At 41.9% G+C, this 13,828-nt stretch overlaps 1 long non-coding RNA gene across 1 annotated transcript in view; it reads left to right on the plus strand.

The window, feature by feature from the left end:
• Positions 1-13,828, plus strand: part of LOC125696793 (uncharacterized) — a 125,130-nt gene that overhangs the window by 72,230 nt on the left and 39,072 nt on the right. The window contains exon 4 of the long non-coding RNA XR_007378537.1: positions 6,482-6,604. This is a non-coding gene — a long non-coding RNA (uncharacterized LOC125696793). The remainder of the gene's footprint in view (positions 1-6,481; positions 6,605-13,828) is intronic.

Consider the following 13,828-nt stretch of genomic DNA (forward strand, 5'->3'; position numbering starts at 1 on the left):
TCATGGACCTCTCTTCTGCACTGTAATGGATCTATGTAATGCATACCCCACGTGGCCTTCACAAGTGTTACCTTCTTTGGCATGGAGAAGTTGAAAGTTTCGATAGAGCCTGCTAAGCTTTAAGAATTCAGCTCTGGTTTGTTCGAATCAGATGCAGGGCTTAAAAGTGAACGGAGTCAGATGCAAACAAGAGTAACGTACTGGTAAGGTAGCTTCCAGATCTGTTAAGTCAGTTTGTACTCTGCAGCTGAAGTGTTCAAATATGTCCTGCGTAGATTATTCTGTTGAACTCACAAAGCTGAAGGTTTGGTGTTTTTGTGATCATTCCCTAACGTCTACTTACAACAGGTCTCCCTTTGCTGAAACAGCATTTTTAATGTATTTCACCCCAGTCTGTCATTGGAACTTCCTCAACAGTGGGAATTGCTTTGTGCCAAAGGAGAGGAGACAATTACTTCAAACCTTTCATTTTTCACAGGCTGTTAGCACTGCTGCAAATTAACAATTGCTGCAAGCTGATGTGATTTAGAATATATGCCTCTTGCATTTTTGAGCAAAGCTCACTAAGATGTATGAAAACAGTCGTGCAACTAGGAGTGACAAATACACTGAGATTGGAAAATGTTGGGTTGTTTGAGATAGCACTGTAAATGTGCATCAGTAACCTCTGGTAAGACAGGGTGGGTTGAGCATCAAAGTTGCTACTTTCAAGAAGTGCTCAGGAGCGCTTTCAAGCAAGACAAGGTGACAAACGTAAAGCTGTCTTCATTTATAGCCCTCAAAATACAAATGTAAAACTATGAACTCAGACCACCAGGATGTATTGGGCATGCCAGCTAACGTTTACAGCTGTGTAGTCTTCATGTTTTCCAAGCATGAGTTGTGGTACTTCATTAAATACCTGTCAAACAGCAGAATTTACTTCCATGTAGCAGATTTAAATACCGTGGACTTTTTATTCTTTTGTTTAAACAGGCAAGTAGTCAAAATAACTGCTCTCATTGTTGGTTCACGCCTCGAGGATATAGTGCTAAAGTTTTTGTTATTGAGAATTTCTGCTCATACAAATACAAAAGAGCAGGCAGAAATTTATTTATAGAGTACTGCAGATTTCTGAGCAACAAATTAAAGGGACCATTGGTTCTTTTGTGAATGTGAATGTTTTACTGGGTACGAACCATCTATTTTCTTTCCAAATATTGAAATGTTAAGAAAACAAATGCTTAGCAAATCAGGCCCTGAGTTTATATTTTAAACAATTCTGTGGGAAAATGTGTCTTGCATTCACAGCATGCTCTGTTTGCACTGCAGTATTTGTGTATCATGGGAATCTCAAATAAGCACAAGAGTACATGCAGAATATATGCAGATATGTAGAAAATTACCAGAGAAAAGTGAAGCGTTGCTCTACTAACTAAATAAAATACAACTTCTACATGCTAATGGTTAGCTGCTCCAATTCACAGTTTACTTCTAAAGATAAGCTTGCTTATCTTTACAAGGGATTCATCCAAATGTTTCTTCTGCAGTGTGACCTTTCAGCTGCTCTTTTAGTAGCAAGGCATAGGACAATTCATACAGGTGACGAAATACTGCATGGGACATGACAAAAATATCCATGTGTCTGCCTAGATACAGTCTAACACAACTACAGGGCACTAAATAATACAGGTGTTTGTTATGACTTTTTCCAGCTGCCAAACATGGATTGTGCTGGATGGGCTCTTTGCAGAGCTAGACCTGGTATGAGAGCTCAGTGTGGATGTGTGCTGCTATCAAGCACTGAGAGACTGTTTAGCTTAAATACCTGCTTTGTTTAGAAACCTAACAGAGATATTGCAGGTCATTTTCCATCAGAACAAGTGTTTATTATGCAAGAAGCACATTTTAAAACTCACAGTGGCAGATCTGTAGTCTTCACACGGCAGGGTCAGGCTAGTGAAGCAATGACCCACAGTGCACTTCTTTCATTAGCACTGTACTTTCCCACCAAGTTGATAGGAAAAGAGCTGCAGCTGCCATTAGGCAGGACAGATGCATCCAGGCCAATGCACTCTTTGCCCTTCCCACTTAGTCCACCATTGCCTTCTCTCCTTCCATCTTAGATTCCCAATGTGCATCTTTTGAGGGGACACATTACTCCCAACAAATAATCCCTTGCAATCTGATGCTGTGAAATCTTTCTTGATGTTCTAACACACTGTGGATTTATTCCACATTGTCCTGAAGTCACAAGAGGAGAACACTTGTGCAGCTGAAACCCAACTTGTAACACCTTGTTGGGTGACCTCAGGCAAGTCACTTTATCTGCCCGAGTCTCAGGTTCCTCATCTGCTAAAGAAGAGAGCTTCGTAAAAGAGCTGTAAGATCTGCTGATGAAAACCATTTTCATGCTTCCTTTTGTGGCAGCAAACACTTTTCACGTGGGAAATCCTACACAGTTGTATGTGTATTTATCACAAAAATGGGAAAAAGAATCCGAAGAGCTATATGTTTTTTTAGTACTGATAGTAGTGCGTATTGGTTAGGAAGCACTAGAGTCTGATTTTTACAAAAACAAAAGGGATTACATAAGGAGCTTGTGTTCAGAGACTGCAGCTCATGGGGAAATCTATATGCTGTCAACATTTTCCTTGTAAGAAAACACTGAAGCCATTAGGCTGCTGCTGCCTCAGAGCTGTGTGGAGACTGATTTAAAAGTTCAGGAGAAAAAGAGGATGATGAGAGTTTTCTAACCACATGGGCTGATATCTTTGAAAAACATTATTATGTTTTTTAAACTGCTGAGGACTTGGAAGATGAAGCCATCTTCTCATTCACTGCTGGGATCCTCCTGCAGGATCCTGTGGGGTTTCACTGTTCCCAGAATGAAGTCCTGACCGTCAGCTGCATGGATCCCAACTGTGTGCACACTGAAGGGGCTGGGTTAGCACGACTGAAAGTGAGCATTAAAAGCAAGTCTGCATAAATCTGTGAGTTGCACCGCCGAAGTACTTCCATTTGTTTCTCTTAGGCCTGTTGTTACATGTGTTTTCCTTTTATAAAAGCATTGTATTTCCACGTTTTGTGTCAGTTGTACAAAACTGTGTGAAAGGTCAGTCTCACCTTTTGCATGCTTACCCTGAAATACTCATCAGTGCTGCAGGTACCCTTACAACCTGTGTTGCTGTGTGAATTCATGGTGCGTGCTGCTTGATTACTATCCACTCCTTTGACCCGGCAGTTATGCCAGAAAACTGATGTCCTTATTTCATTTTGTGTGCAGAAATGTTGCTTGCTGGTTGCATAGTTTGCTGTGCTCTGCATGAGCCCACATACAAGCAGAAGGGCCAGCAGTGCAGAGCTGTGGCCTGCAGGACTGAGTGGGGGCTGGCAGTGAGCTGGCAGGGCTGTGGACCCACAGCACTGTGGGTTGAGCTGTTCTGGTGGAGTGCCATCCTGTGCATGGCTCCATGCAGCCATACCCCCATGTTTGGCACCTGGGATTTTTACCATGAGCAGCGTTCAGTATTTCATACAACCTCACGTTTTGTCTGAGAACGGCAGAATTTCAGCCTTTGTGTAAAACAAAGCTTTCAGTCTTCTGGGTTGCAGGAGAAAACTTGGAAACGCAGGGCCAGCTGTCAAAGTGCCAACCACTTGTCACTTGTAACTTCACTACCTTAAACACGTTACAGAAAATAGCGTTATTGCGACCTGTCTGGGTGGTGCTTTGTGTTCCCCTGCACCTCCCTGGTAAATAAGGTGTCCTTTTGTTTCCACACATTAAGTAATGTGTTACTCATCCCTGACTGACCTTAGCGAGATGAAGTTAGAGCGCTGTGTGTGCAGTGCCTCATGACTGTGTTCCTTCCAGTTGGGTCAAACAAGACAAATTTTAGATCTTAAGCGCACGGCTAAATTTACCCAGTTCTGCATACTTGATTTGGCAAAACCATATGGACTTTCTGATACATTCCTCAGAGCTCTTCTGAATCCGTTTCAAAAGTCTCTGTTCACGAAGCGTACCCACTGTTCAGTAGGAGGTGTAGAAGAACAGCGCCTATTTTAGGCGGAAGATTTCCTGCCTGCCTCAGGCCAGCTAACACGAAGCCATCGCCCAAAGCTGCCATGAAGGCTGGCCCCGTCCCCTGCCAGGCTCCATCCGCACACAGGCTGAGCCCTCTGGAGCGGGCCCTCGGATCTGATCCTGAACCCCCCTCTGCGAGGAAGATGTGAGGCTGGAGGAGAGGAGGAGGAGTTGAGGCACTGGGGATGGTCTCGGGTCAGCTTTAGCTACTTGTAGGCGTGCTTTGTTTTTTGCTGTTTGTTGTAGGGCTGGTGCAGAAGGTGGAAAATTCCCTTTAACCAGTTAGGCAGGATTTCCAGAGGAAAAACTGTATTTGCTAAACTCAAGCTGTGAAGCAGCTGATGGATCACACCCCAGTGATATGCCTGAATATCATCCTGTGGAATACTTGATATTTAATGCCTACCCTGTTCCCTGAGTAGCTTACCTTGAGGATGAAGGCTCTGTGCAGAAAGCAAGTTCATCCTGCTGCACCCAGTGGACATCTTGGTCAATAGTGCAGCTTCTTCCTCTGAATGCAATCCATGATAAGAAGCAATAAGTAATAAGAGGCTTGGCAGGAAGAACAATTGTGAGCTGTTCAAAACATGCATAAGAGTGTATCAGTCTTTGTGATGTCCTATATACTTCTTTCCTTTAAAGGACTTCTTGATCTGTAAGAAATTACTTTGCTTGTGTCAAGTGAGCTTAAGAAAATGTTTGTATCTGAAAGGAGTGAGCTCAGCCTAGAAGGTACAAATAATGGATTCTTAAAGCAGAGGGCTGCTGGAGCTCATCATAAGGTTTGACATTAGAGCTTAGACCATCCAGAGCTAAGGCAATGCAAAAATTAGCTGATGTTTTAATATATTTATGTATATAGTCATCTTTTTTTTGTCCGTTCACCTAACCACATGATGCTGCTGCACGCTCTCTGGGTCCTTTGCCCAATGGTGAGCTGGTTCAGGGAGCTATATTGGCAGAAGAGTACTTGCTGTTTTTTGTGTAGCTGGTTCTCTGTTATCTCATTTTCTCAACTGAATCACTGCAAAGTGAGACAAACTCCAAAGGCAAAATGGGAGAGGCAGAGTGTGAGCCAAACAGCGGAGGAGAGGAGCCAGCAGGACAACACCTTCCCACTACAGCAAGCTATCAGACTGGCTTCACTGTAATCCAGAAAATAACTTTAAAAATGTTAGAGTTTATTAAAGACATTTTATGATTTTCTTTCTTGGTTAATTGCCCAGATAATTATGAAAATCCAGCTGAACTCAGGGGGGTTAAAGATAGGCATGCATCGATGTTTTGGCATGTTGTAAAAGAACACTGCAAGGCAGGATTTTATTCTTTTAAGTCAGGATTGTGGTCAGTTTTTCAGTTTAGTGCCTAAACTGAAAATGTAGCCACAACTAACACAGAATTGAACGCAATATTGTGTTTCACACAAAATATTTTGCTTTGAGCTTTTCAGTACTTTCCAAATTTCAGATCTCCTCTATTCAGCTGTAGAATTCAATCTGAACTCGCAAATACTTTGTTTACTCCAGAATCTTCTTTGTTTTTTGGGGATATAAGCTATTCATTTTTTGCTGCCAGCTATAGCTTGTAATGCAGGCTCATGAAGCTAGGCCACTTCCCCTAGCATACGCTCTCAGTGAGTCAGGACTGCGGGTGGAACTTGAGTTTTGTCACTGCCAAGAATAAAAACACTCTGCTTTATCAAAGCAGAAAACATAAGGGCATCGTTTTTTATTACAAAAATGAAAAACTGCAGTTCAGCGTTTTTGTATTTGCGTATTTCTGTAGCTTTTTCAAATTAAAAGTATTCTGTGCAGGCATCAGCTTAAAAGCACTTAAAACCCATCAAAACACAGCCTGGTGTCCCAGCATGTGGTGTGCTTTGGCCTCATCCAACAAAACACCAGGACGCAGCCATGTTAGTCATCAATGTGGTTTCAAAAGTGAGTTCTTCTTGCCCTGCAGGTTCATACCCAAATACAGCTACGTTTGCAGAAGATCACAGAGAAGTCCAGCATCCGGTTGGCTGAACTGACAAATTTTCTGGAAATTCCCGTAGAATCTGAGCTAAAATTATTTCTTTTTGATGCTGAAATCACAGCTGTGACGAATATTCATCCTTATCTATGATTCATGCGTTCTGTCAGAATGGGAAGTGTTAGAGTAGCACAATTTAGTAACTTCTGTTTACTTCCTCCTAGTTCAGCATTTCTCATTTAACATGTCCAGGTTATCTGTATAACAAACCCATTATTACCTGTCTATAATGGATGCTTTACCATTTGTTCAACCATTTGCTGCTGTCTAGTTATAAAATATGAAGTTTCCTGGGTAATTTCACCTAGTAGGGGGGGAAATTTTCTGCTTTAAAAATTGCAAAATTCACTGAGAATCTTGTATCTTTTTTACATACAGAGAATTTTGCCCCTCAAAGCATTGCACAGTTGACCTGCAGAACGAGATCACCGTGGCTGTTAGCAGTTGCAGTGCTTCTTTATGCCTGGTGACCTCTGTTTCCACGTGCCCAGCTCCCAGAAGGTAAGAGTATTTGGAACTTTCGATGGTACTCTTATCAGGTCTCATATCTGTCCCCGCTGCTGCTGAAGTACAGCTTGGGACCAGTTTGCCTACTATGCCCACTGCTCCTCCTCCACCTGGAACAGGGGCACGTTTTCATGCACAGCCCTGTGCCCTGCAGATAGCTTAACTTTCTAGCTTTGCAATTTCTCACAATCAGTAACTCCCCATTGGTGCACAGTCACACTTCCTTTTGCCTTCTGGTTCCTTTTAAGAGATTTCAACATGTTAGCAACCAAAGATTGTTTTTCTTCAATAGTTGCATCTTTGGCGCTGCACTTCATGTGTTTGAGAAAGAAATCGTGGTGGTCTTTGATGCAATTAAATTCAAAGTAGCTGTAGGGATCTTGAAATGAGAATGTATTTCGCTGTGGAACTGTCATCCTAACTAGTCACTTCAGATGAATGCTCGCTCTCCCTTGGTATACAGGGATGTGTATTTTAAAGTGAAGGTTTTTCTTTTCTGTCTGCCCTTACAGTCATCAGAAAATTGTAAATGGAAGCACCGTGTCAGGTTGGACAGCTGGTAGCTGTACTGAAAAATAGTGTGTTAAAGCTAATGAGTTACCTAAGTGACAAAGTCATACTACAGGTACTGAGAGGGCAAAGCAGCAACAGAGCTGCTCATGTGTTTGTAAGAACAGCTGAGGACTAATGAAAACACCTAAGAAAACAACTGAGTTTTGCCTGCACGTTGCTCTCATAAACGTGACTTCTTTAATGTCTTGCCAAACCTACATTGTTAGAAATCAGATGGTGCCACTTGGAAGAGAATTTAAAAATGATGTGCATTACAGGGATTTCCCTGAATTAGGGGAAATTTTGTTCTTCTGCTTACAGGAAAGTAATTTTATTTAACTGAACACATTCCACGGTGGAGTACTGTGTAGTTCATCTGTATTTAACACAGCTATTAGCAAACAGAACAGATCTGTAACTGGTTTTACATGGGATGTATCTTTTATGCGATGAGAGGAAAGGGAAATAAACTCTTTTCAAAAGGGAAATTTATAAATTCCAATTCCTGTAGTGCAATATAGAAAATCTCCATGTGAATTGAAGGAAGCAGGTTTTTACTTTGTGCTGTGGCCCCTCAAGCCTGCACTTTGTAGGGTTCCCCTTGGTGAAGGCTTTTTAGGATTGGTATCAGCACCCCAAGCAGCAAGACTGCAGTTCTGCCTGTCCGTTCTGCTTGTCATCTTCTACCAGAGGAGAATCTGGCTCCACGCTCCTTTATTTTGATGTGGAATTTTAAGTTCCTTAGGAAACATATTATTCTGCATTTGACTTTCCTTTTTTAAGTTTTGCAAACTGTGTTTTTACATGCATTTGCATGAATTTTTTTAGTGGAATTTAGATTTTAAGGGGAAACTTTCAAGGCAACTTACTATTTTGTGAGTCAAAAATGAGTTTGAAACTAGTTGCAGTTGGAGTGGTTGAGATCACATGGTTTGTTTTTAAGTCAAAGATAGCTTCATTTATTCAAGAAACGTTTTGATGTGGTGTCTTGAGCGGAACAGTAACTTGTTTTGAACTGCATAGAAGAGACCCAGTGTCAAAATGGCTGATGACAGGATTCCGTTATTTCAGCCTCCAAACACTTTTCCAGCTGAAGTAAATATGCGTTGGTGATGAATAAAACATCTTTGCGAGGGGTGTTCTGAACAGGGGGCTTCAGTGCTTGGGAGTTTAATGTCATCTTAGAGGTACAGGCTGTTGTTTTGCCTGTTGGCTTTGGTTTGTCTTGGAGGGTTTTGTTCATTCTTATTTTTGTAAGGTGGTTTTTTTTTCGTTTGAAATACAATGACTGAAAAGCTCATCAAGGTTTTTACTTTTCGATGCTTTTGTATTTGTGCTTCAATGAGATTTTAGAAGATTTCCAACATGCTTCTAACATGTTTTACTTCTGTCGTATGAGTGCTGACCATATGTTGAAACTCAAGGCTGAGGCAGCCTGCTTATTTCAGCACCCCAAGTCCTGAGCTAACGTGACTGGGTAACAAAGTGACATTAGAGCTGACTCAAAATCCACTCAGCCAACAAGTCGTGGCCACAAAACAGAATCACATGGATCCTTTGATTGTGCTCACATCACAGGGTCTGTATGACTGCATGCGGAACGAAACGTTTCTTCACTGGTAAAACCCATAAGGATTTCAGATGCCATAGTAAGGCTCATCACTTTCAATTATCTTCTACCATTAGAGTGAAGTCTGCTGAAAGTAGCTGATTGTTCTGTGCATAACGAGCAGGTTGAATGATCCCATATAATCAGTGCAGACCTACAAGCTCTCTGCAAGCTCTTTGCAAGCCCAGTGTTTAGCAGCCTTGGCTCTGGGCACTGTTTGCACATGATGTTGGCTGGGTCAGTCACAAAATAATAAGCTAGGTGAGGTGGACTTAGATTCTGCATTTGTTTTCCTCACAATTGAGGAAATGCTTTTTTTGTAAGTGAACAGATTTTGCATTTTGTACATTGAAGTGTTCATCAGTCATTGATGCTGTTATGATTGCTTTGCTTCGGTCGGCCTTTAATACGTTTTTGACCAGCTTTCCTTTGAAGATACTGTCAGTGGTCTGTCTGTCAGCTGTAAGGTGGACAGGAGATGGCATTTACTTTGTCTGATCTTCAGCTAACAGAGTCTGAATGGCCAGAGGCAGGCCAGGCATGAGGGATTAAAGTCTTTTTACCACTGACAGCACTCATTTGTGTGTTTCTTTTCTCTTCCAGCCATCAGTTTTCATTAAGCTGATAGAAACTCATACTGTGAGATGTCTACCTGGCTTTCAAATTGGATTAAAATTGGTCAAAAAGTTATTGGACGAAGGGAAGATGGTCAGGATGATCACAGAACACTTTTTCATTAGCAATTGAAGCCAAGATGCTGCATTACAAAACTACATCATGCATTTGTGGGAGGTGCTTCTGTCTCTCATGGAGTGTTTTTCTAGTCTATGTTTGCAGTCAATGGCAGCCATATCAGCTATTAGCATTACCAGTAGCTTGCAGTGATATTTGACATCACCTGAAAACCAATGGTGGGAAATGAAGAGAAGTGACAAATTGTGAGAGGAATAGGAACTCTGTGAGGATTGTGAGGCCCCACTGTTAGCAGGGCTACTAAGGTTGGAAGACATTAGGTGGTTTTCATACTGTAATGCACAGAGCTTCCTAATAGTTGTTTCTTGTGGATCTGCAAAATACAAAAGACTTTAGGTTAAAGGAGTAGTAATGAATCATTTATGAGATATTATCTGGAAAGATGGATTGGTTCCATCTGTTACAGTAATAAAAAATAATAATGCTTAGCAATTACATAAATGCTTTACAGGTTTTCAGTGTGCATCACAAACATTAATCTAAGATCTAGCCCATAGCACAGTTTTTAAAAGCTTGTAAAATGGCTTCAGCTTATTTATACTGTCTTATTCCTTTATTTTTAACAAGGAAATTTGTTGTAATAGAGTTTTTAAACTAGTTTAGAAAATTGAATTGTAACTCCTTGGTCTAAGACAGCATATGAAGACAGCCACAAAATTAGCTTCTTTTCCTCTTGGTAATTTAAGTTGCTGCAAACGTCCATTTAAAGTGCAGCTCTAAATGCAGGTGTTCATTAACATACAAATGATGAAGATGCCTTGCAAGATGCAGTACTTGCAGTATCTCGCAGTTATTTGTTAATCTCATATTTTTCTGCCTTGTAAGCAGCTCAGTACTTGAAGGCTGCTGCTTTCTGAGCCATAGTACAGTCACCCAGAAGTTATGCTGTGCCCATGCATTCTATTTCAGCGTGCATGGGATTGTGTTACCTGAAAGAAATACCTGCTTTTGTCCAGTTCAGGATGAAATGGATACGTCAAGTAGGGACTTCCCATATTACATGTTTTGGAGCCTAATTGATCTAACAGGATGAGCCTTTGGCTGTAATTTTCCTTTTCTATCCAGTTTTTAATTTGAATTCTTGAAAAAAGTCACGATATGTTGAAGCAACAGCAAACGCTTTGTCTATTGGAATTTCTTATGTGCTCCCTAGCAAATAAAGGTCTGAAAAAATGGACAAGATTTATAGTAAATTCCACTTACTGGATAATTATCCCTATTGATCTTTTGAGCATGTCTGCAGGTCACAGAAATATATAGATCAACATATATTACATATGGGGTAAGTATGTAAGTGTCTCAAAGTTGCCTTCTTTGCCATGTGACCTGTGACCTTGAAAGATAAGGTGCCATGTGAGCTACAGCTTTGTAAATCTGTTTATCTATAGACGTCACAGATTAGACATGGGCTTTGCAATACGATTTGACTGAAACAAATGACATTAATTCCATTAACTGTGGTCAAAAGTAGTGTATGTATTGACAGAGGTGGGTTACGTATCTCCACCTACCAAATATTTAGTTTGGAAACATTAATCACATTAGTTTATGGTGAAAAATAGGAAGGTTGTGTCAGAACTGGAAGAGTAATTTGAAAAAAAAAAGGTATAATTTCCTTCTACAGTATTCTGTTAATTCATATACAGTGAGATTAATAAAAATGGACCAAAACCAAAATCCAGCATTTCATGCAGACAGAAAATGATGGATTCTGTTTAGTTGTATCCAAGTGCTGGTAATAATTTCTGAAACACAGCAACAGTTTGCTGTCAGTGCTGACTCTACCCCTTTAATCAGCAGTGACCTGGAAAGCAGTTCTTTAGTCTCCTTATCCAGGCTATCTGGGTTAGTGTTACAAAGCATAAACTGTGCATGGAGGAAGTGATTAGCAGTGCAAAGTCGATCTTGCTTGGTAACTCGCAGATGCTGCAGGGTGTGCTCTGCTGCTTGCCCCAAAGCTTTCTGTGCTGCTGCTGTCCTGCTCTCCTTGCCTGCACATTCCCTGGTACCCAGCTGCCCCATCAGCCCCTCTCTCAGGAGGCATCGTACCAAAGCATCTTCAGAACGACAGCTTTCAGGGATTACTCATCTGATAACAAGTTCAAGGCAGCCCTAACATTAAGAACTGTATATACATAGAATGGCTAAGGTTGGAAGGCAGCTTAATAATCATCTAGTTCCAGCCCCACTTCTGTGGGCATGGTTGCCACCCAACAGCTCAGTCTGCACCGTGCTCCATTCAGCCTGGGCTTGAGCAATTCCGAGGATGGGGCACCCACAGCTTCTCTGGGCAACCTGTTCTTGTGCCTCATCACTTCTCAGTAAAAAATTTCCACCTTCCATCTAAACTAACCCTCAGATCTTTTAGTTCAAAACCATTCCCCTTTGTGCTGTCACTATCAGATTGTGTACAAAGTCGCTCTCCCTCCTGTTCACGTGCTCCCCTCAAGTACTGGAAGGTTGCAATGAGGTCTCCCCGGAATCTTCTCCAAGCTAAACAGGCCCAGCTCCCTCAGCCTTTCTTCACAGGAGGTGTTCCAGCCCTCTGATCATCTTTGTGGCCCTCCTCTGGACCCGCTCCAACAGATGCTCCACATCCTTCTTGTGCTGGGGATCCAGACCTGGACACAGCACTCCAGATGAGGCCTCATGAAGGCAGAGCAGAGGAGGACGGTCCCCTCCCTCACCCCACTGCCACCTCTCTGTTGATGCAGCCCAGGATACCACTGATCTTCCACGGTACAAGCACACACTGCTGCCTTGTGTCCCACATTTTATCCACCAGGATCACCAAGTCCTTCTTGCCAAGGATGCTCTTAAAGAATACTGTACTCAAATCTGGGATTGCCCCAACGCAGGTGCAACACTTTGCACTCGGCCTTGTTGAACATCATTAGGTTTTTGTGGCCCCACTTTTCAAGCCTGTTCAGGTCTCTCTGGATGGCATCTCTTCCTTCTGCTGTGACTGTGCCGCTCAACTTGGTGTCATCGAAGAATCAGCTCTATTAGTGTGTGCTGCTCCCTTTGTTCTTTGCTGGCTTGCAGTGCCTGCCTGTCCGCACAAGTGCCAAATCATGACTAAAGAGTTATTGCTTGTTACAGTTTTCCTTCTCTGCCTCCTCCAAGTCTGAAGTACTCTGTAGAAATCCCTTACTGCAAGTGTGCAGTTGCACATTTCATCATCCACTGAGAAGGTTGATAGTTATCCAAACTGCTACAGAAACCTGCCTGGAGATGGAGCTGAACATGGCACGGCTCTGGAGTAGGATGGAGCTCCCTTGGTGTGAATCTTGGGATGCATTTTTAATACCACACTGATAAGAGTTGAATTTCAGTGGATTTCTCTCTACCGGTGTTGTTTCATACAGTAGGGCATTAGAATAAATGCTTTCAAGTTGAGGATGCATGGGAGCTTTGACAAACCAGTTCCAACACATCTTGCTCTGAGGTGTTTGGATGTCCTGGCCCCAGGATCTCCCTGTTTTTCTGCCAGAGCTCAGCAGCCCATGCCAGGACTGGCAGGAAGGAAAACGTGCTTCTGTCATAACTGTTGTCTTGGCTCCAACCCACTTGCCTCAGTAATTTAAACCAAGATGCCACTCTGAACAGGGTTAGCTGAGATATCACACACCTTCTGCTTTTTTGCCTTTCTTGGAGGTGCTTTACCTCCTGGAGTGGAGCAGGATGGATGATTAGAAGGCAAAATAATAAGCTGCTATTATAAGATTTCCCTGAAATCTTGTTCTAGGCAACAATCATCTACAAAATCTGTAGTTAGGCTAGTAAAGATCGGTTTGATGTTTATTTTTTTTTCCTATTCTTTCTTTCCATAGAAACTGGTAATTGTGGTTGAGAATGTTGTGTGGCTGAAGTTGCCTTAGAAAATTGCCCTGGGCCGTTTTTACTCCAGTGGCAACTCTAGCTTATAACAAGGCTTCAGAAAGTGAGCTACTCAGTATTAATGCATTTTGTCTTGAATATGTAAGCAACAAGCTGTGTCATACAGCAGGACGATGCAAGGAGCTGAGTTGCCACATAGCATAATAGATTAGTTTGCATGTCTTGTAATAATGCCACGATAATTGCAATAGCTTCAGAAATTACTGACACCTTTTGCTGAGAAATTATTTTTTACCATCTTGTTTGCGTTTGCCTGTGGTCGTTTTCAAATGACTGCTTGTTTCTTCTCAGCAGTAAAGTTAAGGACTGTTGGGAGGCTTTCTCTTATTTCACTTTGCAGGTTCTACTTAAAAACAGAAGAGAAGGCCTGCTTTGGTTCTTAGTTATATCTTATCTGTGCTTCG

This window comes from Lagopus muta, chromosome 8, assembly GCF_023343835.1.
Source record: "Lagopus muta isolate bLagMut1 chromosome 8, bLagMut1 primary, whole genome shotgun sequence".
In the NCBI taxonomy this organism is placed as follows: Eukaryota; Metazoa; Chordata; class Aves; order Galliformes; family Phasianidae; genus Lagopus; species Lagopus muta.